The following is a 27,810-nucleotide window of genomic DNA, read 5'->3' as shown; positions in this document are numbered from 1 at the left end:
ATAGATGACTGACTACCTTTTTATTGCCCGGATTAGAAGAACGATACAAGAAATTGAAAGACGAGTAATCCTACCATATAATATAACTTGTGTGTATTCAAATGTTATCTAAAGCAATATCTTCTTGGTCATCCAGGAGCTGTCTTAATAAATCACTGACAGATGACGGCAAATGTCCTCAGCAGTCAACATCTGAAGTGATTAATTTCTTCAAGCTTGACTCAGAAGGCTATTTGCTGTAGTTATTCTAAATATACAAACTTTGTCAAGCCTGAAACATTGTCATGTATACTGTACATGTAGGTCCCAGTTATTCCCCTTGACACACTTGCTTTAGAATCAGTGGAAATGGAGAAAAATAGAAATCAGAGGCGATCTTTTAGGGATGATGAAGTTGGTACAGCAATGTGTTTCTGAAACACCTATTTCCACAATTTCCTAATGATGTCAGAAGACACTAGGGTTTCATCTGCTCTCTTTTTACCTTTCTTCTTTTCCAGCAACCTGTCTCTTAGCAAATCTAAGTAATGGTCTTTCCTAACCGGTCTGTGTTGAATTTGTAAAAGCTTTCTTTAATTCATAAGCATCTTTTTCTGTAAGGAGTTTTAAACAACTTTCAGATCCCTCCACTCTTACACACACAGCACATATATATGCATTATATATATTAGTGGCCCAGTCTAGTTCATGGCCAGAGTCTTAATTGCTAAGGAGGGTTTGGGTTTCTTCCCTACAGTAGTCTCCATGGCATTATTCTGAATTAAGGTCAAGGGACCAGTTCACTATAACTGTTTCGTTGTGTCACCAGTGATTCCTAAAGAGCCATATGAATGCAGATAAGTGCATGAAGAGGACAGAGAGGTGTATTTCAGCAGAAGTGAGGTGGTGGACAGGGCTCCATGAGGTCATCAGAACCAGGATCCAACCCCTTCAACCAGCTCCCATGCGTATTTCTAGTACGATGAGTAACTTAATCTCTCTGTATCTGGGATAGTCTCTGTATCTATTCAGGATGGTATTTGCCCTGCTTCCCTGTTTTGATGCCCAGCATGTGAAACAAGGAATGATCATAGCCACCAAACTGAAATAGAGATTGTCATATGTGTGAATTTTGATAACACAAGCCTAATTTTTTCCCTTGCTTTAACCAGTCTTTGACATCACTATGTTAGAAGTTTACTGCCCATAGGCATGTCTGTGTGAGTTGTGCATAAGAGTGCCTGTTGTAGCTCGTGTGAAGGCTTGTTTTCAGTAGAGCAAGCTGGATCACAAGGACGAGCTTGTTGGAAAAACGGCACTTGGGCCTCTGTTGCAAAGGTCTGCAGACTCAAGACTGAGCAGTGTTGGGCTTACAGGCTGTGGTAGCTCAGCAAAAAAGATGATTAAAGGCCCATTATGTCCATACAGCACTTCCCTTTTTTCTCAGCTGACTTTGTCAGGTCCAGGCAGGGAAACACTAGGTCCACAATGTTTCCTGTATTTGCTCTTCTTTGCGCCCATGATCATTGCTGTGGAAGCCTTGAAAGCCTACTAAATGTCTTAGTGAGAAAGTGACCTTCTGCTAGGCAAGGAAAAGAGAGGGACAAAAGGCAGTTAAAACTTGAGTCTTGTTTGAGGAGTCTAACTTCCTTGCAGCACGGAAGGGGGCCAACCAGCTGGAAAGCAGTTTTGGAGAAAAGGTCCTGGGGGTCCTGATGAACACCAGGTTGAACATGAGCCAGCGATGTGCACTTGCAACAGAGAAGACTAATGATATTCTGGGCTACACTAGGGAAAATATTGCGAGCAGGTCAGGTGGAGGTGATCCTTCCTCTCTACTCAGTGCTGGTGAGGCCACTTCTGGAGCAGTGTGCCCATTCCTGGGCTTCTCAGTACAAGACAGATATGGGCATACTGGAGAGAGTCCAATGAAGGGCCATGAAGATGATGAACTGGAGCATCTCTCCTGTAAGGAAAGACTGAAAGAGCTGGGTCTGTGTAGCCTGGAGAAGAGAAGGCTCGGGGGGATCTCATCACTGTGTACCTGAAGGGAGGGTGCAAAGAAGATGGAGCCAGGCTCTTTTCAGTGGTGCCCAGTAATAAAGCAAGGTGCGATGGGCACAAACTGAAATGCAGGACATAGCTCTGAACATCAGGAGACACCTTTCTCCTGTGAGGGTGAGTAAGCCCTGGCACAGATTGCCCGGAGAGGTTATGGAATCTCCCTCCTTGGGGATATCCAAAGGACATCTGGACTTGGCCTGGAAATCTGGATGTAGGTTGCCTTGCTTGAGCAGGGGGATGGGACCAGACAACCTCCAGACGTCCATTCCAACCACATCCAATCTGTGATTCTGTGATTCAAACTTAAACTGCAAATTATTAATGCAGTACATATAGCATGTCAAGCATAACTGTACCTTTATCACAGCTGAGGCCTTCAGGTGCTTCTGCAGTATAATAAAAGAAAAAAAGTAATTCACATCAATGTGAATGGACTCTTTCAGTGTTAATAACATGCAGTAAATCTGAAAGCTTGGTAGATCTTATTATTTTCACTAGAAGACAATGCAATGTTTTCTGTGTGGTACATTAATCTTCATTCAAGGTGAGAAACAACAGGATAAAAGGTAAGAGGGAAAGGTAAGAGCGAAAGGACTAGAGCTGTAACCCACTGACTGTCAGAGTTTCAAGCCATTCCTCTCATTGTTTCCAGACTCAATAGTGACTGTTCTGACTTATGGAGCAGTAATAAATATTTGTTTCCCATAGTCTTTTCCCTGTGACTGACTGTAAGTCCCTTTCCGCCCATATCCTAGAAGCAACTTGAGCAGTTTGTCTGAGGTGATGTGGTGGCTTTAGCTTGTTTACGATGTGGATCCTCCCTTTATAGCTCTTTCACTAGTGGGAGAGAGGGACTAGATGAGGTAAGAAGGAAGTATGAGGATTTTAATTGCTGAATAATTATTACTAGCATAGCTGGCAAAACATAGCTCTCTACAGGATTTGGGAGAAACATTAAAAGTCTATATGCAAGAGTAGCCAACATGAAGTGAGTTAGAGCTCTGCAAAATCATTTTGATAATAAAATAATTAAAAGGCACTTCTGGGTGTGGATGAAAACAGTACTTTATAAATAATACAAATTTCCACTTTCTTAAAATTGCTGACTTTAAAAAATCACAACAACAAATAAAAACTTATACTTGATTTAATGCATTGTCACTTTGTATAACTTAGAATTATTGAAGTAATAAACTTGAAATGGGGAATTAGGTAACTTTTGTTGGACTGTTTACTGTTCTTTTTTTCACAAGAGGTCTTTTAGATATACATTTAAAATATATGACATAGTTAATAACTGCTAGATTTTTATTACCTTTGTTAATTTTGGTAATTAAAGTTTATGTCCTGAAATTTAAAACAATGCCTTTGCAATGCAAAAAGAACCTCCAAGTAAACTGATGAATCATGTTTAAATCAGGTAGCAGTTTTCCAGAAGAAAATTTGTGATTAGAGGGAAAGAAAGCACGGGTATTACACAATACATTTCTCACAAAGTACAAGAAGGCTTAAATTTTTCCATGGTTCTATTAATCTCTTATAATCATTTTCATAGAATCATAGAATGTTTTGGATTGGAAGGGACCTTCAGAGATCATGTAGCCCAACCTACTTCCAGTGAGCAGGGACATCTTCAACTAGATCAGGTTGCTTAGAACCCTGTCCAACCTGACCTTGAATGTTTCCAGGGATGGGACCTCCACTACTTCTCTGGGCAATCTGTTCCTGTGTTTCACCACCCTCTTGGTAAAAAATTTCTTGCTTATTGTTATGATTTGGCTGCGGCCGGCAACAAAAGCACCACATAGCCGCCCATCCCCCCGCCAGGGTGCGGAGGAGAATGGAACGAAACTGGCAGAAAACTGGTGGGTCGGGATAAGGGCAGTTTAACAGAACAGCAAACAGAGAGAACAGTAACAACAATGATACAGATAAGGAGAAAACACAACAGAAACCGCACGACCCACAGAACTGCTCTCCCGGACCGGACCGGCGCCGCGTGCTCCCGAGACGCAAGTGAGTTCCTGCCGCCCCACTCCCCCTCACCGGAACCCAGCATGACGGCACATGGTATGGAACACCCTGCTCTGTTTGGCCAGGTGGGGTCAGCCCGCCCGGCTGTGCCTCTTCCTGGATTCCGGTGAAAGTTTACCCTGTCTTGGCCGAACCCAGGACACTTATATGTAGATTAAATCTACCCTCCTCTGGTTTAAAGCCATTACTCCTTGTCCTATTACAACAGGCCTTGTTAAAAAGATTTTCCCCTTCTTTCCTTTAGACCCCCTTCAGGTACTGAAAGGCTGCAGTAAGGTCTGCCTGCAGCCTTCTCTTCTCCAGGCTGAACATCCCCAACTCTCTCAGCCTTTCCTCATAGGAGAGGTGCTCCAGCCATAGGAGAGGTGCTCCAGCCACCTGATATTGGGCTGCATTGGCTAGAGCATAGCCACTGAAGGAAGCAATTCTTCATCCTTCCTCAGTACTTGTGAGATTGCATCTGGACTGCCATGTCCAGTTTTGGAGTCCCCAGTACAAAAAAGAAACTGATATCCTGGAGTGAACCCAGGAACAAGTAACAAAGATGACTGGTGGTCTGGAGCACATGACATGGAAGGACGTATTAAAAGAGCTCAGTTTCTTAAGTCTAAAGAAAAGAAGGCTTAGGAAGATCTTACTTGCTGTCTCCAGTTATGTAATTGGTGCTGGCAGACAATGTGGATTCAGACTCTTCTCTAAGATTCACAGTGACAGAATGAGACAACAGACACAAGTTGTAAAAGTAAAAAAATGGCTTAGATACCAGGAAAAAAATCACAGGCAGGATAGTGCAATATGGAACAGACTGCTCAATGAGATGTAGCTGTCCACCCTTGGAGATATTCATACCTCGACTAAAGTATCCCTGAGTAACCTGAGCTAAACTGGGCCTACTCTGTCTGGGGCTTTGCCCCACATGACCTCTTTATGTCCCTTCTGTTACATGCAATACTTTATTATAGGCAAAAGTGAGTACAGTGTATATATGGAACTAAGAAATTATTTGTTAGTCTAATTAAAAAAACAAATAGATCAAAAAAAAAAACCCAATCAAAATACAACAAACAGTTATTATTACTTCAGTTACAATAATACTAATCCTTCTAGTGAAAAAAACAAAATTTATGAGGTTATACTTCCCACACAAACTATTCTGTGACTTTAAGAGAACTTCTGTGATTAAGCTGACATGCTTCACGGATGGGAAGTCAACTACATCAAAACAGAGGTATTACCTCATCAAATATCATTCTGGGATGCATTAGGAGGAGTGTGACCAGTAGGCCGAGGGAGGTTCTCCTTCCCCTCTACACTGCCCTAGTGAGGCCCTATCTGGAGTACTGTGTCCAGTTCTGGGCTCCCCACTTCAAGAAAGATGAAGAGCTACTGGAGACAGTCCAGAGGAGGGCTACGAAGATGATGAGCGTACTGGAGCATCTGTCCTATGAGGAGAGGCTGAGGGAGCTGGGCTTGTTCAGCCTGAAGAAGAGAAGGCTGAGAGGGGACCTAATAAATGTTTATAAATATCTCAAGGGTGGGTGTCAAGAGGATGGGGCCAAGCTCTTTTCAGTGGTGTCCAGCAACAGGACAAGGGGCAATAGGCACAAACTTCAGCGTGGGAAGTTCCATCTGAACATGAGGAAGAACTTCTTCTCTCTGAGGGTGACGGAGCACTGGAACAGGCTGCCCAGGGAGGTTGTGGAGTTTCCTTCTCTGGAGATATTCAAGACCTGCCTGGACAAGGTCCTGTGCAGCCTGCTGTAGGCGACCCTGCTTCAGCAGGGTGTTTGGACTAGATGACCCACAGAGATCCCTTCCAAGCCCTAGCATTCTGTGATTCTGTGATCTGCATATCTCCTCTGCTGCTCTGCTCCTGCGTCTTCAGTGCCATGTAAAGACCTGTCTGTGAAGTCCGCTGATAGGAGGAAGTTTGCAAGAAATAAATTCACTGTGTACAGGTTTTCCCAAAGGGGTAGTCTGAAACATTTTCATGAACAGGAGATAGAATAAGATAATTACTATGTTGCCATACTAATGATGGCATGCCAAACTGAGGAGGAATAGTCTGACTTCCTCTGTTACTTTCCTGGTATGACAGTTACAAGTTCTCTCTGTATTAATTGTCATGTACATGAACACCAGCATTTTGCTTCTTTATAAAATTTGAGAAAATGAACTAGTTAACATCTTGTTGTCATGTTATGTATAGAAACAGAAGCATAAAGAAATTGTTTAAATGAATCCAATGAGAAAGTCCGAATTGGAAAGCCGTAATATTAATGTTTGACTAAAAGATAGTCTCTTCTCCAACCAAGACATGTTTAACATCGGAACTGAGGGGAACGATCTTGAGAAATACTGAAAGAAGATCGGGGATACCAGCTATGTACTCACACAGAACTGTCTAAAGAAAGGAACATAGAGAATGGGATTTCAGCAGTACAAGTAGACTTAGTGTAATGTGAAATACACACAAAATCATTCAGCTATCAAGTTTAAAAATTGTGTATCTTGACCTTCATCTATATTTAAGGTAGGAACTAATAAATCCACCAAGCCACCAGTTATTCTGGTAAATAGTCATTTGTAAATGACTGCAGAAGGCTCTGCAGAGGGATCTGGACAGACTGGATCAATGGGCCGAGGCCAACTGTATGAGTTTCAACAAGGCCAAATGCCAGGTCCTGCACTTGGGTCACAACAGCCCCATGCAACACTACAGGCTTGGGGAGGAATGGTTGGAAAGCTGCCCAGCAGAAAAGGACCTTGGGGTGTTGGCTGACAGCCAGCTGAACATGAGCCAGCAGTGTGCCCAGGTAGCCAGAAAGGCCAACAGCATCCTGGCTTGTGTCAGGAATAGTGTAGCCAGCAGGAGCAGGGAGGTGATCATGCCCCTGTACTCGGCACTGGTGAGGCTACACCTTGAGTACTGTGTTCAGTTTTGGGTCCCTCGCTACAAGAAGGACATTGAGGTGACAGAGCATGTCCAGAGAAGGGTAACAAGGCTGGTGAGGGGTCTAGAGAACAAGTCTTATGAGGAGCAGCTGAAGGAACACGGACTGTTTAGTCTGGAGAAGAGGAGGTTCAGGGGCATCCTTGGTGCTCTCTACAACTACCTGAAAGGAGGTTGTAGTGAGGCAGGTGTTGGTCTCTTCTCCCAAGTAACTAGTGACAAGAGGAGAGGCAATGGCTTCGAGTTGTGTCAGTGGAGGTTTAGATTGGATATTAGGAGAAATGTCTTTACTGAAAACATGGTCAGGCAATGGAACAGGCTGCCCAGGGAAGTGGCTGAGTCACCATCCATGGAGATGTTTAAAAAAATGTGTACTTATTGCAGTTCAGGATATGGTTTAGTAGGCATGGTGTTGTTGGGTTGACAGTTGGACTTGATGATCTTAGAGGTCTTTTCCAAGCTATGGTTCTACGATAAAATATTTTGACTATCCGCTTGAGTACACGAACAATTACTGGTTTTGCTTACAGGGACAGATTTCAAATAAGATGAAATAAACTTTAGGAATGTCAGAACTGCTGTAAAAATCTAGAATATACATCCTCTATAGTTCAGTAATTACCTTTTATGCCTTACCTATACTTCCTGGGAACTTACGCCAGCAAGATAATTTCAGAAATCAATCTGTAGACTAGAAGACTGGTAAAACAGACTTGGAAAAGACTATTCCCACTACAAGTACAGTTCGTCTGGATTTTCCTTCCACATATGAATAAGACAACAACAGTACTGATGAATTATTTTGGTTTAGTTTCACTATGAAGTACGTTGTTCTTAAGGTAATAGGAAAAATTGTGTAAAGTTTGGAATCTTTGACTATTTCTAGTTTTCAGTTTCTACCCTCTAGAAATGCCTGAGGAAGTATCAAAACAAACAAATAAACAAACAAAAATCACCAAAAAACCTCAGGGAATTTCCTTGTGTTTTAAGCCTTGATCGAAAAGTATTGGGGAAATTCAATTGGCCTATTAACGTATCAGATTTGAAGGGGAAATTCAATTTCTGTAGTAGAAAATAGATAAAATTAACTTTTTCACTAAGATTATTTTTTCCCACTCTCTTACCTGTGGACAAACTTAAACTGACACCTAAACAACATTGTTCTTTCCTGCTTTTCTTTCGTCATCTTTGTGACTGTGATTCCTGAGGTGACCAGGATAATTCCCTTATAATACTCTGGTACCCATAATTCTCTGGTTTGGCTTGCAAACTTCATTCAGTTAAGTCGCTTTTATATGCAAAAGTTTTAAACTTCATTGTTCATGAAACTTCATTATTCATGAGACTGGAACAAGCAATATATGTCAGTCACCCAGTTAGTCTCCTGTAACGCACTTATAAATTGCGATACTGTTGCAACAGCTCATTGAAGCATTAATGGGGATGATTGCAGCATGCAGACATACACAACCGGGAAAGGATTCTCCCCTCCAAAAGTGAATAAGTCAGTATTTCTTCATGTGGAGATTATTTCCTGTATGTTATGACTTGGTCCTCTCAATCCAGGTGGAAAATTCCTCACTAATTTTTCTTTTATTTAGTAAAATTTGTAAAAGTAAATATTATCTACATGGTCCACCTGCAGCAGTAAATCTGAAGGAGTTGAATACTCACATAGACTTTTGCCACATCGAAAGTTTAAATGTTTGGAGAGCTCTATAACCAGTTAGCTAGTTATCAAAAATTTTTAAACTCCAGGAGTGAACCTCTTGTATCTGGTAGACTAGTTCATAGGGCAAGATAGCTCATTTTTATGATGTATTTCTCCTTTTTCTCTATTCTGACACATTTAATAACTCAAATTGGTCTAATTACTTGATGAAACACCAGAATAAAAGATATTTCCACAACAACATAGTAAATGAAGATTCATAGGGCCTCAGCAGCGTTATAGTCAAAGCAAAAGCATTATAAAAGAATTAGGAGAAATACAAGTGATAATAACTTTACAGAGTAGCAGCCTTGTTTTTTTATGAATAATTAACCAAAAAACCCACACAGTCAGAAGAAAAATTAAAAAACCTTTTAATCTTGTTAAGATACTTGTGTAGATAAGTACTGAATTGACGTTACATCATGTTTGATCTAACCTAGAACAGCTATGGAATTTCCTTAGGAAAATGCAGACTTCTTACTAAAACAGCAGTGATATTTTCCATACTGATGACTGGGCTTGTGAAATTATTTAGGATACTGGGATAGTATAGAAATGTTGTATATCAAGTTTGTAATTTGTATTTGCATAGACAATTGTTTTTCACAATTGCACAGAATATAATAAAGAAAATCCTGCTACATCTTTTGTTTGTGTTTTTTTTTTAACTGTAGGTTTTTTTTATTTCAAATGAAAATTTTTGGTATTTCTTTTATTCTCCATGAGGAAGGAAAACAGGTCCTCTCCATTGGTGTGCTTATATTTAAAATAAATATGTGTTTTTGTTAAAGTGATTTTATTCTTCATTTAAGTTTTGAGGAGTTTTTGTCTTTCCATGCCATTATTTTAGCTGTGCTTCCACAACTCCAGAGGGTACTGAAGGAAGGGGTTAAAAGGGATTTTAATAGAAGTGGCATTACCTAATAGTTACTGTGCATTTAAAAAACTGATAGCGTTTATCTATTGTCTAAATTAACTGAAGCAGAGAGTCTTGCATCTCCATACAAAGGGGTTAGTTCCTGATAGGGGCTGGGAGTCGCCTAGAACTGGCTAAGACTGACCCTGCTGTATGGATGGGAGCCAGACGAGAACTGAGTTTGCGCAGAAACAAAGGTCAATCAGTGGACACCGTGATGAAGAGGATGGACCTTCATCTTGGGAACCTCGATGACCACCACTAGGAGGCATTGCACAAGCGCAACTGGGAGGAGTCTATGGAAATTACTTCTTGGAACTAATTATAATATGGAAATTATTTCTTGGAACTGATTTTGGTATGCAATGAGGATAGATGCATATGTATAGGTGTATTGAGAAATCTGATGTATATGCAATATTTGACTGTATAAATTGAAGAGACACGTTGCTGCTCGGCACGCATGACTTTGGTGGGACTACCCCCCGTGCTCCCTGGTGCCGAATAAACATACCTACTTTACAGTCTTACAGATTGCGGAGTCTGCTTTCTGCACGTCAGTACAATGGTTCCAGTTAGAGCCAGAGTCTCTCCTTTTTTCCCATACTTTGGTTAACTGTTTAGAGACACCCTCTGTGACCCAAGCACAGGTAGATATCGTAGTGTCTTAGAGGCTACATTAACTTTGGTTTACCACAATCCTCTACAGGTCATTTCCTGTCCATCTTTCCAGCTGCTGACTGGAAAACAGGCAAAATGGACATCCCAACAAAAAAAAAATCAGTGAATGGTTTAACAGCCAACCTGCAGAGATCAGAACCAGACCACGAGCACGGAACTTCTAAGTAAAAAGAAATTCTAAGCTGTTCAGATAGTTATTGTCTTCTGAGTATGTGTCCTAGTTTTGGTTAAAACAGAACCGATTCTCTTTTAGTCAGTCTTCCTTACAGATAAGTTTTTCGAAGTAACTGCATTTTTCTGAAGTTGGCTGCATATTTTACAGACAGTGTCCACTCCAAAGCTGATAACATCTGACATTTATAGTTACACTGAGCTAAAGGCAGGAAAGGAATGCAGAAAAAGGCCCTTGTTTATAATTACCACTATAGCAGCCAAGGTCACCAATAGATCTTTTAGGTCCTGTAAGTGAGGAAGGTAAGGGTTAATAAAGAGCATCTGCCACTCTGTTTATTGCTGCCCTGCTCTAAACAATATCTTGGAAACCAATAGGTTTTTTATTTTGGTAGGCTAGGATCCATCTCACTTCACTTTAAAAGTTTAAGCAACTGATCTAAGCAAATTGCCCTAGCTTCCTTTGCAGTCAAATGAAAGACAGATCTAAAAGCTGATTCATCCCATTTTAAGACTCCATTTCTATGCCATAAGTGGGATGAATCCCCTTTTAGAGGTGGCTATGTTTCACTATGGAGAACAAGGAGAACCTGTATGACTAGCTTATAAAAGATGCTTAGCTCCTTTATAAAGCTAAAGTTGGAGGAGATGAAGTCCTCCCTTAATAATTATAGGTTACCTGACCTCCATCACACTTTATGTGTAAGATATTCTTTTACAGTTTTCAGATTCTAATCCTGATTCCTTGAAACGGTTAATTTACATGAAGCCATCACAAAACTGCAGTTTTCCATATATTTTTCAAACAGCAATGTGCTGTTATAAAATATGATTGAGCAAAAGCTCATCAAATTTCTACATCAGTTCATGGGTTACTCTGTTCTTGTAGGCAGACACCACTTGACGCTTCCACAGGAAACAACTGGTTTTTGTTATGGAAAACAGTTGAAAAAAGATTGGTATGATAAAACATATGATTCTTCACAGCATATGGCTGAAATAATTGTCACAAAGCTTTGTTCTGCTATCCACTTGTTTGGTGTTTCAGCCTAATTCAGTGCCCAACTGGCTTACATTGATTGTTAAGCAGATACTAGGACATTACAGAAAATACCTCTATTCATGCGGTCTTACATATTAAAATTAATGAATTATCTGCTGACTAAGATGAGTAGATAGTACAAAATTGAATCTTTCTGTGTGGTAGGTTGACCCTAGCCAGCTGCCAAACACCCACCCGTCCTCTTGCTCAATCTCCTCTCCTGTGGGATGAGTAGAAGGAAGAAGAGAAGACTCATGAATCTAGAGAATGACAATTTACTAAGCAAAGCAAAAGCTGCACACACAAGAAAAGCCAAATGATTATTTCATTCACTGATCGCATTGGCAGGCAGATATCCAGCAATTTCCTGAAAAGCTGGGCCTCAATGTGTGTAACAGTTACTTTGGAAGGCAAATACCATAACCACAAGCTTCCACTGCTTTCCTCTTCATTTCCTGGAGCTTTTGTTGTTGAGTGCAATGCCGTATGGTATGGGATATCTCTTTGGTCAGCTGGGGTCAGCTGCCCCAGCTGTGTCCCCTCCTAACCTCTTACCCACCCCCAGCCTGGAGGGGAGGGGAAAAAGCCTTGGTGCTGTGCCAGCACTGATCAGCAATAAACAAATCATTAGTGTGTTATCAAGTCTGTTGTAGCCCCAAATGTAAAACACAGCACCATATGGGCTGCTATGAAAGTTAACTCCATCCCAGCCAGGCCAAACACATTGTGAAATGGAATAGAAGGATCGGAATTACTATGTAGAATTTGTTCCTTGAAAAATTACATTCTGATTCTTTTATAGATTAGGTGGAACAGAGAGGTCTGTCCTATCTTTTTTTTTTCTCTGTCTATAATGGTACATTTTTTTCTGCAATCAGGCCAAGTTTTACCTAATATTGCTTCAATATAAAGCTTATTTATAATTTGTTCCTTAGTTCTTCCACTGCTAGCACTTCATTGGTAGATATTGTCTTGTAATAAACAGGGAGTTCAAGGTTTCAAAAGCATCCTTTGTAAGCTTTGTTACAGCATATTTCCTTTGGAGTTGTCATGTCTTCTTTTTCCGGATATTTACACTAACAGACACTCAAAGCCTAGATGTACATTTTGCTTTTAATATCAACAGTTTAGGGGCTTCCTTCTTTAGAGGTATAAAATCACTCTGTCCTTCTGTTTCTTTGTGTATGTTTGGTTTGAGAGGAAAAGAATGACCTTCTAATATGCTAATTGTACCGCTCCGAATGTATCATTCAATGAAAAGTGAGAGAGAGGTATGAAAGCTACACCAAAACATTTTGGTGAATCCTTATTCTGACTGAAAATGTATGCATATACTTCAATTATTTTTGAAGAAAAGTGCAGAAGAAAAATGAAGAAGAAAAGCAACGTGATCCAAGGCTTTATTCAGTGTAAAGGAAAAAACTGTCCTAACATCAGAGTTTGTTTCATTGATATGTATTCAATCACCATAAACTAAATCTCTTTTTGGACAACAGGCTTCGCTTTAAATATTCTTTGTGTAGGAAATTTGCATCTGCACCTACATTGCCAGGCTTCAGAGAAAAAGGATGAGGAAAAAGATATTCTAAATTTGTCGAAATCCTTAAAATAGAACCCTAGGTCTCAGTGATGGTAAAGTAGGTCTATCGCATGAAGAAGACAGAAAAAATATGTGCACCATATTATAAAAATACTCTGTGATATAATAAAGCAATTCTTCTTATGATTTACTATAGTCGTAGCCTGTCTCCCAAAAATAATTGGTGGTGTTGGCATAAATTTCTTTTCTCTCTTGCTTTAAACTGTGTCTCTTTTGGGGCTTCTCCTACGGTTAAAGGCGCTTTACTCATTTAAGGGTTCTACCCTGCACTCTTCTGTGCATGCAAAATCAGTGGGATTCTCATTCATCTGAGACTGCTGGGATAAACCTAAGAAGTTCACCCACAACTATTTTTGGCAGACTAATTAGAAGCGAGTTGTATCTCTCAGTGAATTTATTTCAGGAAATGGGTCTTTGTCTTCCTGCACTATCTGAAAACTTGCCATGAACTACCCCAAAAATATGTCTGGTAAAGAATGTTGAATTTCCATGAGAAATTAATGGAGTCTCATTTCATTAGGTGTTTCAGAGTAAAAGTCATAATAAAAATGCAGATTGTATACCAAACAGAGAGAATATCAAGAGATACAGTGAAGTTCACTAAGATTTTTTTCATAATTACTTTTTTTTACAGTGGTGAACCTAGTGAGCATTAAATACAAAACAATGCTGACAGAATGATCGTCATTTTGCATTTGAACAAACAATCCATTTGACTACTGTTTCTGCTGACAGAAATTATCTGAAAAAAGAGACCTCATAATTACTTTTGCTGATTACCCCACTTGTCTGTGTGGCAGAAAGCTTCAAGCATTAAGAATTCCATTTTGCTGGTGGAAATGAAGTAAGAGGGATGACCTAGATAAATGGTGTTCCTGCTGTCTCTGGATACTCAAGAGAACTATGGCTACTTGTGGCAGCCCTTTGTAGCTTATATTATATGGGAACAGCCTTGCTGGGGAACTCGAAGTGGACCTCAAAGCAAAGACTATTCAAATGGCAATATCTGTGTGAGCTCTAGAGCAGAGCCTATGCTGTAGAGTCTGAGTATCTAAGCCAAGTTTATTTGTAGCACATCTCAATATCTGATTATTTTTTCACATCTTTGTAGATTGGGACAATAATTACACAGACCTTCCATTCAGGCTGCAGAAACAATATCACTTGAGCTGTGTATGGGCAATAAAATGAAAAATTCAGAATTGTTTTTCAGGGTCAATGTTTGAAGTAAGTCTCTGCTTTTTGCACATACACACTACTCAAGCTGAAGGGTTTGAATGTACTTTTGAATGGACTAGGAGTGGTTCACAAAAATAGTAATTTTAAAACTGACTTTTAAATGTGAACTAATATTAACCAGGTATTACTTTTTCCTCCACTTGATCTGTTTCTTAACCTGTCTAATACACTGTAAGGTGTTTGCATTCCAGATTTTCAGATTTTGATTTCGGAAATGCTTTTTGCTTGTGTTGTGTGGTGGCAGGTGCATAATTAGTTGGCACTTTTGGAAGAATTGTAGATTGAAACTCTACACATCCTCTGAGATATCCTTTTCAGACCAGAGGTGAGGATGTAAGAGGCAAAACATTCAGAAAGCAGCTTACACTCCGTTAACCACAGGACAATTTAGTTATATTCTTAGAAGGATGACTCATTCTGCTGGTACTGCCATACAGAAGAAATGACCTATACTTCATAAAATAGCATTTCAGTTTAAGTGGACAATTCACTTTTACTTTTTTATTTTCAATAGGGAACTGACTCAAAGATATTGCTCCATAAAAAGCCATATATAACACAGAAGAAATTTTCTAAAAATAAGGTAAAAACTTTATGTGAAATTATATGAAGCTTCAAGCACATCCAATAGGCAGTATTGTGAAGCATCTCCTGTGGCTTTGCTATGTGATGTGGAAGTTGAAGAAGAAGTATAATTTAATAATTGTCTCAAAGAGTTATAAAGAGACAAAAGCATTAGATCAAGGTAATTCATTTATACAGAATAAGATGTTCTGTAGTGGCAGGATTTTCTGCAGGTTGTGCTAATCATACACAAAAAGATTGACGAAGAGAAAATAGAAATAATATGGAGTTGAACAAAGGATTTTTTCATTAGATAATCAGTATAAGAAATAGAGCAAGCTAAGTCCACTAATTTAGCATCAAATAAACAGCTCTGAAAAGTGAATCAAATGAAAGACTTGACCTTAACTCAGTTTTGCTTGTATCATCATAGAAAACATCCTTACCAAATAGTGGTTTAAAAGTAAAGTATAAAGTGGAAATAGTAGAAGCCAATGATGCAGCTCTTTCTCCAGGATAGTTCTGCCCACTCAGGCTCTTAGGTTGTTTTCATAATATGACTGAAGAAAGCACTGTTCTGTACACTCAGAGTTTTATTTCTCCTTCGTAGAAGTTCAGCCGCAGTACACTGCAGTTATGTTAGTGGTTATTTAGACCTGCGGGATCTGTTGAGACAAAAAATTTTCTCTGGGTTTGTGTAGTTTTCTAGATTGTTTGGTTTAACTGTTGTTATGGAGGAGTGTGACATTAGAGGGACTTGTTAATTATTTTTTCAGATTCATTTAAGACTTTTTCAAACTCTTATTTACTTGCTAAAAAGAATAACTCTAATCAGCAGGACACATGTATAGATTAATCTCTGCAAAAGCCCGTGTATCTTGAGAGTTTCAGCCTCCAGTTACTGCATTCTCAAGGATTTAAATCTTTCTCAAGATGTATTCACTACCTGCAGGCGCCCTCCAGGAACACCCACAATATGGTGAGCAGCTGGGCCATCACAGGCAGCATATAAACAGGCAGGAGAGCAATGGCAGAACTGAAGCCAAGCTCCTTAGCCATGCCTGGCACTCCTGATGTCATGCAGCTCTGAAGCAGGACAGAAAAGCTATTCTGTCTAGAACGAGCAGCCTGAAAGCAGATTTTAATGTCTATTTTGGTGGAGACAGAAGTGACACAGTGGCAGATTTCTCATTACGCCCATCCTGTGATGCTCTGCACTCAATGTTCACAGTAGTACTGGCACGCCTAAGTGAGGGAGGCGAATCACAAGGGACAACGCTAGCTGTAAAATAGAAGAGCGCACAGAAGCGCCACTGCAGCCAGGATTTCAAACTTGCTTTCATTACATTTCTCTTTACATTTTTTTTTAGCTTCCATATCCTTACTGCTCTTATATCCACCTGTGTCTTCCTTTATTCTTTTTTGAGTACAAGGGTTACAACTTTTCTTCGTTTTACTGCAAGAATGATGACAATTGGCTCCTGTTAATAGGTTCAGAAGTTCAAGTCTTCTGAGCTCTTGCTGACTTGAGGCACTGCACAGAATATTAAGATGAAACAGTATGTCTCCTGCGTTATGCTTCTGCAGGCTTCAAACTCCAGTTGACTCAGTAAAGAATTTTGCTACATGGAAAACAATCATGAGACAAAAGATGTCACTGCATAAAGGCTGTTTCTGGATGCAAACATTTTCCACCTTCAGATAAGAAAATCTGGAATGTGATGGAACTGAAATCAGTCTGAGCTGAGGTCAGACAACCAACTATTTGCATGTATCTCATTTTCACATCATCCCCTGCACGTACCTATGGTGATACCACAGCTTTTGAGTATCCAAAGGTCATTCCTGAAATACAGAAGGTCTAAATTGTCATTATTTCCACATCCTTGATCCTGTAAGGTGCTAAGGCACTTTAAGTCTGATCCAACACAAGACATCAGCTTAAGCCTTCACCCAGCACAAGCTCAGACGCATACTTACCTTTAAATATACCAGTAGCTCCAGAGGTCTATCCTCACTGAAGTCAATGACAAAGCTTTTACTCACTGTGCAGGATTGTAGTGACAGAAATGCAACATCTTGAGAAAAAAAACGAGGTTTTTAATCATTTTGATAAAGCATCTAGAGCTATGTGAGGTGGACGGCAGGGTATACTCCAACAAGGTGATGAGTTTCCCTCGGGCCACTGTGTGGTCTGTGGTCTGTCTTCTTCCCTGCTGCTAGATTTAGGGGTGCCTAACCCTCCTATGAGGCAGCAGAGTTCCCTAAACAAAATGAGAGAAAAGCATAAAAAGACGACAGTTTCCTGCCAGACTGGTGAGCTGAACAGACTCATCATAAGATACAAGGAGAGCCAGAGCTGGCTTGCAGGAGAAGCCAGTGGGCCATGTGTGAGTGGAAGACGGACAGTCATTGCGGGGAAGCACCACATCAAGGCACATAGATGTTCCAAAAACTGGCCTCTCAGTGTTTTTTTTAGTTAGATATACACACATACACAGGCATATATGCATACACATCCCCGCACCAGTTTCCTTTTTGTTTGGATCTCAAAAAATATTTAAACCTCTCCAGTTTATTCCATGCTGGAAAGTTGCAATATAATTCGTAATGTATTTTATTTAAGTGAGAATTACTAGTCTTCTTGGATGTCCCTGTCTTTTGGTCTGCAAAGCAGTGATTTTCCTTATTCTGCAGAAGAGAATTAACAGATGTTTGGAAAGGCTTTGAATAATATTTTTTTCTATAGGCACAAAAAGTATCTCCCTATAAAAATGGGAGTTGTTTGTATATGTACTTAGAATATATGGAGCATTGGATTGATTATTGAACACCTGCTTAGTACCTGTGCAGACACAACTGCAAGACAGGATTTGTATAACCTTACCTGTATGAAAAGCCATTCTGTTTCTTTACTGGAAACCTCCACTTTCTTACAATGTTGTAACTCTATTGTTCCCTCTGCTTTGGCTTATGAATACACACTTACCTGTGATAACTGAGACTTTGTAGTGCAAGAACACAGCTGAGCTACTACTACATAGGAGTACAAAAAGGAATCAGATACTATTTACATATGTCTGGATACATTGATAAGCCTCTTTCTGGAAATTTCAGAGGTCATCAGATACTGTGCTCCAGAAGGAAGGAAGGATGGAAGGTTTGCTCCTATTGTGTCCTTTCATTTTCAACCATGCAAAAAGAAATTAGTGCGAGTTAGAGAAATGGAGCTGCTTTCATGTAAGAAAGCAGAAAATCAGGCTTCTTTCCTCTTTGTAATTTGTTACGTAAAGTGTTCGAAGTAATGCCACTTTCCCCTATAGCTATGTTCTTTAAAATTATTTGCAGGATACAAGAATTAATTAAAATACCCTCTTGATTGTTGCTCATAAGACTGTATATTTAAAGATTTTGAAAAGAGACCCCTTTCTCCCTCCTTTTAAGATTTCAAGAGTCGTTGACAAAATTAGAAGACAGCTGTAAGTGGCCTTAATTTACACTTAGCTTATAGTTAATGTTGTATAAAAACTGCGATACTAGCATATATATAAAATATGTTTGTAGATTTAGATTAGATACTAGGAAGAAATTCTTTACTATGATGGTGGTGAGGCCAGAGAAGTTGTGCCCTCTCCATGGAAGAGTTCAAGGCCAAGTTGGGTGGGACTTTTAGCAACCAGATCTAGTGGAAGGTACCCCTGCCCATGGCAGGAGGCTTGGAACTACATGATCTTTAAGGTCCCTTCCAACCCAAACCTTTCTATGATTCTGTGATTTTATGATTCTATGGTATATGAACATATGTTTGATAAAATATGTTTGAATAGAACAAAGCTGCAGATACTGTACTTGTTTTTAGCTGTTGTCTAGCAGAGGGCCATCTAATTCAGGTCAAACTGAGAAAATTCTGCTGCTTTTGAATATATAATAATGAAGAGATTGGAAGGGATGAGATCTTTACTTTTCTGAAAGATATTTAGCTCTTTGTCGTATTTTGACTGATTAATCAATGTCAGCCACAATGTCTATCTTAAAACCACTAATCTGGCAAAAGTTTAAGTGAATTCTTGAAAACACAGAGCAACAGTTCATAAATTTAAAATGTCACAGAGCATACTGACTTTTATCAAACATGGAACTGATTATACTATTCATTAAATTTGTCTTTTACTTCAGAAATGCAAAGCAAAACAGTATTGGATAGGCGTAACTTAGAGAAACACATATTTACCTTCATATTCATGCGTCACATTTTGTATTATTTAACAGCAGCCTGGTCCTGCTGTTTTATTGCCCAATTGGCTGGGATGACATATGACCATAAGAATAGATAGAGGCTTACATTTGCATTTGTTCTCACATTATGGAGCTCAGAAGCAAACTGGCAATCAGAAACACATCATCTAGAATTACAAGGGACACATTGCTGCCACAGTAATGTTTTAAAAAATTAAGTGTTCTCAGTAGGTGTTTAGTGCCTCTATATTTCAATTAGCATACTCTTACTACATGCCTACAATTTTTAAGGATTCTGTATAGGGATATATTATTTGGATGTACATTATGCACTTCTGAATTTCTACACATTCTCACAGCAAAAGCTTCTTACAGCTTTTTTTATGAATATGTTCCAAGTGAAGAAAAAAATCTTGCATGATAGGACATATCAGGCAAGAGTTGAGGGATGAAGGATGAGGGATGCACAAAACTGATGGATCACTTCTCTGATCCCAAGGCTACTGTAATCAGGGCTGCTCCTCAGGCATAAATGAGATTTTTCTGATTCTTGGCATGTGCTGACATACTCAAAAGGCAAATCTATAGCAAGGATTCCTTATAGCCCACAGTTTGGTTTGGGTTCCCAAGGCTTCTAGCATCCCTGAAATAGTCTTCAGTAACCTAAAAGTCACAGCAGACTACTTAAAAGGACTACTACACCATAAGGACTCAATTCCCCAGTTTCAAACATGCCAGACATGGCGATATCAGCCAGCATTGCCACATAAAGAAAGTACATAACAACAGATGGATTGCCTGACCAAATATCACCCTAATTTTCACAGAGGGGAAAAAAATCTTCAGAACTTAGATCTGTTTTCCTTCATGATTTCATATTCATTGCGTTTCCAAACTAAGAGTAAAAATTTGTAAATGGCATTTTTGTATGCATGTGTGTATAGATATATGTGTATAGATATACATTTGTACATATTTCTACATATATAAATATGAATTAGATCAACAGGGCATGCATGCATCGTATGTGTATATTTCACTAAATATAAAATATTTTTTAAGCTGATGGAGTTTCTGCCAGTCCCACTGGAGTCAACATGAGCTGTGAACGTTAAGCACTTCTGAAGATTGAAATATGGTTATTTAGGTGAGCAAACATTGCAAAGAGCTGTCATTTTTGAATACACAGGCCAAAGTGCTTAGGGAAAAATCAGCTTTATGCTGTTGAGTATATCAGCTGATTGAAAGAGAGGCATACAATGCAGTAGCCATGAAAACTGAAACTGGACTATCAGAAAAGAAGCTATCCCATCTTATCTTTCTTGAGCATAAGAGAAATAACACAAAATCATTGGTCTTCTCCTAATAGGCAGTTTATGAATAAAAGGGAAAAAAAAATCCGTATTCTATCAGACAAAATCATTGCAATAGCCCCTTTTGCTCTTAAAAAAAAATCCCTTAACTATTTTGTACATGGAACCATTAGTACCAGCCTCTATATTTTGTGCAAATACACCTTAGGACAGCAAGTTGAATCGCTTTCATTTAATACCCACATTTATGGGAAGATGTCTTTGGACCACAAGTCTTGAATTAGTAACAGATGGTTAGGTTAAACACTTCTGGCAGGGTTATGAAGAGCCTGTCTATTCAACCATGACCAGTCACAGCAGACTCTGATCAAGATGTTTTTGCAGGATTGTAACAGATCTAGAGCTAGTCCATTAGAGCAGACTTGTTTCACCAGTACAGCCCTCTGTGTGGTAGCACCCCTTGTCAGGTCTCAGTATGTTCAAAGTGCTGAGAGGCTCTTCCTCTGTCTTGGCCCAAGGAAGATGTATAGCCAGTTGGCCACTCTTCAGGGAATTGTCATTGCCATCAAATTTGGGAGCTTAGTCTAACTGCTCTGGTAAGAATTTTTCCTCACAGTGAAACAAAATGTTGTTGTCTGTCCTCACCCTGACCCTTACATCATGGCAGAAAATATTTCCCAGCTCCTGAAGAGACTGAAAGCTGTATCAGCCCTCCTGAAAGACAGGAAGCAGTTTCCAGCAGATATTGTAATTTCCAGAGGAGAATGGTGCTTTTTGGATCTGTGTCATTCAAGTCCGCACTTAGACTCAAGGCAGCCTCCAGTAACAGCAAAATATGAATTCCAGAAAAATTAAAGGTTATGTTCTTGACTAGAAAGATTAAAACAAAGAGATCATAAGAGGACATGAAGAGGACAAGACGACTTACTACATACATACATATGTATGTAAATAGATGTGTATACACACATGTAAATAGCAGATATCACATCGAATGTCTTTTGTAACTTCCTCAGGCATATTTTGGCCAGCAAAACAAAGTAATTCAGCTAACTATATTAAGTACTGAATGTCACTTCTTGTCTGTATTTCATACCCACAATGTTTATATCCTTTTAATACTGTAATGTTCTGTTTGTACACTTCTATAGCCTTTAATTTCACTTGTAATTAAAGGTGACTAACTCTGCTGTAGGTTTAGCAGACTCTTCAGAGACCATGAGAATGAAACAGGTTTAAGTTTATCAGGGAATGTCTCATTGAAACGTGTTTAGAGATTATACATGTGCTGTATGTGTGTACACAAACATATCCATATATACGTTACGGAAGTCAGTTTCATCACTCCTGTTTCTCCACTTATTAGGAGATGCCCTCAGACAGCAAAATCTGCTATATGAAACTCTCCCTAACAAACAAAACATTCAGTACATACAGAAAACACTAAAATTATACCTTAAAATAAAGAGGATTTTCATATTTTAAGTACTGTGGAAAAGTCATAAGAAAATTAATTACAACTAAATCTTCTGGAATTCATCATAAACACTTGCCCATATTTTTAAATTAACATGTATCACCATATGCTTTAACACACGCACATGAACTTGTTGCCGATTTTCTTTGTTTAGACATAGTATCTCACCCTTTACAGGAGGAGACCTCCTGATACACAACAGGGATGTTCTTGTAACTCAGCAGTATTTCATCCATTTCCAAATACATCAGAGGGCTGCAATTAAACTAGCTGAGGTCTCCACAGTATGTAGAATCATAGAATCATGAAATCATGGAATCATAGCTTAGTTTCTGTCGGAAGGGACTTTTGAAGGTCATCTAGCCCCAACCCCCTGCGGTGAGCAGGGACATCTTCAACTAGATCAGGTTGCTCGGAGTCCTGTCCAGCTTGACCTTGAATGTTTCCAGGGACGGGGCATCTACCACATCTCTGGGCAACCTGTTCCAGTGTTTCACCACCCTCATAATATTAACTATTTTGGTTAGTAAATGACTGAACTCCTCAGTTTTGCTAAAACAGAGATGTATGATGTGTATTCAAAATGATACAGATTTGGGGGCCTGCCAGATACACCACTCAGGTGATAAAGACAAGGATTGGAGGTACTCCTTCACAGCAGATACTGTTCAGTGCCCACTCCTGTTATTTGCAGATTATTTTCTTTTTTATCCTTACATTTAAAATATTCTCTTCTCTCTGCACTTTGACTAGCTTATTTCTTGGACTGTCCCTCTGTCTGCACCTGTGTCTGAAAGGGAGTAGGGGAGGAGTAGAGGACAAGTAGGGGCCAAGTAGGGGAGATTGCTATCTCACACGTAGCTTGGACATTTAAAAATCTATCATTCATGAGCAGCTACTGGGAATATGCGACAGCTAGCACACCTGTTTCTGGAAGTTTTCAGACTTTTCCAAACAACCTCTGCATTACGCATATGTTCAGACCCAAATCAGAAATCAGTGAACCTTCTCAAGATTTGCTTTCTTTACCCAATACGTATGAAAGCCTTGTAAACTACAACTCTTAGGAGAAGGTGTGCTGAAGTTCCTCAGATAAGCTTGTCTCTTTCTTACTGTTTAGATACAGGATTTTATTTTTCCCCCATTTAGATCGAAGAGGTTCAATGCCACAACGTAAAACATCTGCATGACAATGTCATAATATCTGCCACAAGCCAAGCTTATTTAACAGCAGGGAAATGTACAAGTCAGGATGGTAATTAAGACAGAATAGAAGAAAACCAGAGTAGCTTAATCTGTGCTTACTGGATGTCCCTGCACATCATATGCAATTCAAGAAGCACAATTAGAAACCAGTGTGTAATGCATATTTTGTCTTAAGCTGCAAATCAGAAGGGAATTTGTACAAGTTTGAAGACAAATGGATTTGCAAATTTTTAAATCTGGTGAATCACAGTTCCAGCACATCCCTTTACAGACTGCGCAGAACTGAGCATTTCATAAAGATTCTGCTCTATTAATAAAGGCCATTGTTGTCAAAGGTTTATATATATTCAAGAATAATTAGAGGTCACTGTGGGCTTCCCTCTTTCGAATGCTTTGAAGTGAAGTCTCTCATTTCAGAGAATAAAGAACAGCAAGGTATACTGCTGATTCACATGTGACCTTAAAACATAAAATCAAGAAGTCTTTCAGCAAAGCTACACTAAAATGCATTTGCTTCTGTCTCTGAGTTCTCCTTAATGCCAGATGTGAACGTTGCTGGTCAAGGATGTAAATTCTACTCCATGGAAGACTGTCATAACAAATACATTGATCATCTGACCTTCAGGTTCGTCTTACACTTCTGCAGGAATGGACCTTCTATTTCTTCCTTACCTGCTGTTTGAAGGCAAGAACAGAATATTTTTTCAGTATGTCTCTCACTTTGAAAAGAAAATCTTTTTTTTTTTCCTTCATTTTGGCAGCAGCACCAACAACTGCTGATAATTTTGGAGTGGATTCAGTTTTTTTTTAATATCTAAGGATTTATATACTTTTTACTAGTAAACTTAAGAGATACCTTAAGTTGGAGGCATATTAACTTGCTTGCTCATTTAAACTGAAGGTTAATAAGGACTGTAAACAAATAAAGTGCTTACATGTATTTAAATCAAATATTTCAAGAAGAACTGTATTTTAAGTGAATTAGGACCCTTTTTAAAGCCTCTACCTCTTCTTCAGCAAGAGATAGGCAAAATGCCCTCCAACAATCTACCAGTTTAAACACATCCCAGATTTGCTGAACTCATAGATTTGGCTCACCTCTAGTATCTGCAGTAAGGTAATGAAAACAACACTAAGATGTAGAAATTTAAAAGAGTGTTAAAAATGGCCAAAATATTCTGTATTTCTCATTAAACTGAAGAGGTAAGCTTCATCACATGAAAATGCTGCTTACTTGCTTCTCATAATTACAGCTGAGATTTTTATAATAAAGAGGTAATAGCTTCATATAAGCAGTATCGTTTCCTTCTGTAGACTGCTGTCAGTCAGTAAGGGGACTGACTTAATGCACAGTATTTGCATGGCATCCAAAAGGGCAAGTAAGAAAATTGGTTATGGGTTATGTTTCTTTTTTGCACTAGTTTGAAAAAATTAAATATCAGATCTAGCAGTACCCTAAGAAAGACCATATTATTTCACCTTCACAAAAATTTAGAAGAGCACCCTTTCTCGTGAGCTTCTGAGAGAACTTTTTTGAAGATGCCCACTGATGTGACCTAACAGCATATGAAAGTCCCAGGCTGGTAAGAATAACGAGACAATTTTTTTACAGTGGCAATAAAATGCTTCTAAAACCTTATTTTAGATGACAAAGGGAATGAAGATTCAAAGCTTTTCATTGTATGTCACTCCTACCTCAGAGCAGGCAAAATATCCTTTCCATTATATGATTGATAAGAAATTTGAAGTACATTTCAAGATTTCATGCTCAGGTATGGAATTATTAGTAAAATTGAGGTTTTACATCTAAAAATTAAAGTTTATATGAAAAAACATAGCATTGTTCACCCATTGAGGAAAAGCATAAAATCAAAAGGAGCTCTGAGGATGGGACACAGCTGCAGCATGCATGCGAGGAATCCACTAACACAGCAACTCCCTGCAATGTACCATAGATGATGGAGCGGAGTGAAGATTCCGTGGCCCTGCTCTATGATGATAAAGAGGGAAGAAATGGTCCTCTAGAACTGATAAGCAGCTCATCTGGCTCCCTGAGCCAACAGGTTTTCAAGACCTTGCCAAAGTGCTATCCTCTTGTGAACTTCGCTCGTTTTAATATCATTTTAATACCAAAACACACCTCCATCCCAAAGGCTACCCACTTCCAAGGTGCGACCACTCCTCTTTGAGTCTGCGCCCTCGATTTTTTTATAAACTATACCTTTAAAGGTGAAGCGAGAGGATTTTACACCAATCATGATAAAAGGTATGTATGACTACAGTCACTCAAATTCCAACTTAATTGTAGAAAGGATATAAAAATAGCCAGGGAAATAGGGGATTTTCGGAGAAGAAGATAACACCGTGGACTTTCATAGGACAAGAAGATAACACCGTGAGCAAGTCAAGGGAAACTCCACCTCAGACTACCTCCAACAACCGGGATTGGCCGACGGGCTGAGCCTTGCTTCTTCCCGCCTTGAGACGTCTTGGGTGAGACTTAAACTAAGCACTTTTCTTGGGAATCTTAGAAATCTCTCTAGAGAGTTACTATAGCCAGGCTGTATTATTTATAACCTTTTCACGTGTTTTATATTTGCACGTGCTTTCTTGCAGACAGTCACTATCACTGGCAATTCAAAAAGCCTACATACCTGTTGCACAAATAAAACTGCACTGTTGAAGTAGCCAGTTGTCACAGTTTCTCACTGAACGCGACCAAATGCGGCCGTGCTAGTTCATGAGCACGACTGCACTGAAGGTGCAGACCACTATTAGTGTGTCCAGAGTCGTAGTAGTTTAATATACATGTTAAATGCGACTGGACTGGTAGTGGTAAATTGGATATCACTGAGAATTTAAACCTAGCTGCACCTAGCCTCTCACTCCAGTGAAGAGAGTTAAAACGCAAGGAGGTTTATTTTCTGCCAAATTAACGCGACACCAGGATACAAAGAAACCCTTGCATGGCATTATAGAATTTCTCACTACAGAGGCTCCATATCTCCCTCTGAAACATCTGTTGTTGGCCACTATAGGATACCAGTCTAGATTAATGATTGGTCTAATCTCATGTGACATTTTCTCTATTTGAATCATACAGATGGGTTTGCTCGAATACAACTTTTTACCATGAGAGGAAATTTAGAGCATATGGGCTGTGGACCCCCAAGGTAAACATATTTCTTGCACTTTGGAGTAATGGGCTGAAGAGTACATTTCAATTCAAATGACCTACTTCTTTCTTTAGGTTATTTCTCTGGAAAACTCAGCAATTGTTGAACTCTAGCATCCAGAGGTCTTTCATGCAGGCTGGTCTTTTTCACTTCAACGTTTCACAAAATTATTGTCTTTCATGCTTCTACTCTCTCCATTGTTGGACAGCTGGACTTAGCATCAGTTCATCTCTCTCAGACACTTTAGGGACATCAATCGGAAAGAAGGTCACGTCCAGACCTGTCTTCTGGAAGACTGGACAGATTGAGGCACACATAAAGGTAAAGTTGCAAGTCCTTTCAAATTACAGCACGTGAGTTTGGGCACCTTGAGGAAAGTATTTCCAATCTTAGGCAGTTGACTTCCTAGACTTAAAGCATAGTTAAATACCTTCAGAAATAATGATTAGATCTGATGCCCCCAGAGGAGTCCTTTCCTTCCCACTACCCAGGCTGGGAGAGATGATTCTTAGCTAAGTTGCTTCCAAGATGCTCTGAAGTCATTCTGTTTGAACTCTCCTGACTGTTAAAATGCTAATTTAGGATCACAAAAGGGGAGAAAACTGAAACATTAGGAATAGCTGATCCCTGAATAAAGTAAATGCAGGTGCTCTTAAAAGATCGCTGATTTATAAAGTGTTCCTTTTGCTAGTGTTTCTACTTCAGGAGGTTCACTGTTCCCTATTTTCCAATATGCAGTCAAGAAGGCACACTTAAAAGAGGTCGTGACTAAGGCTTACATCAGTGTTATAATGCCAGCTCCCACTATCATTTGTATAATTTCCCGATAGTCAGTCAAACAGTGCAAATTACGTTATTATTCTTGATTTCTTTTTCTGAATGACGTCCTCCAAGCACTATGTTCATTTTAATGTGCAGCACCCATAAAAGCACAGCACAAAATGTGAATGTTCTGTGCATTGTCATTCCACAAATGATTACTTCTTTGATCACAATATAGCTATACAGACTTGTTTAAATCTGTTGTCAACAGGAGTAAACAAGCTCAAAGCATTTATTTTAGAGTGACAGCACAAAGCAGCCTGCAATCAAGCCAGAAGGTTTAGAAGACAAAGCAGTAAACTGTAAAAGGTTAACTTCTAACCTTTAGCAATAGGATAAAGTGCAGTTTTGCTAAAAACACATGATTAAGTTCAAACCTTGCTTTTCCCTACACAAAAAGCCTGTTCACAGTAGATGTGCTGCATCTCTGCACTGTGAGACATTCTGGCTACTAGGCAAGGTTGTGGTTTAACCCAGCAGACAGCTATACAGCCATTCTCTCACTCCCCCTCAGTGGGATGGGGGAGAGAATTGGAAAAAAGTTAAAACTCACAGGATGAGATAAAGACAGTTTAATCGGACAGAAAAGGAAGGGGGGGGGAATAGAATAATAAAAGAAAATA

Source organism: Opisthocomus hoazin, chromosome 3, assembly GCF_030867145.1.
Source record: "Opisthocomus hoazin isolate bOpiHoa1 chromosome 3, bOpiHoa1.hap1, whole genome shotgun sequence".
Lineage (NCBI taxonomy): Eukaryota > Metazoa > Chordata > Aves > Opisthocomiformes > Opisthocomidae > Opisthocomus > Opisthocomus hoazin.
This window is presented reverse-complemented; position numbering follows the sequence as displayed.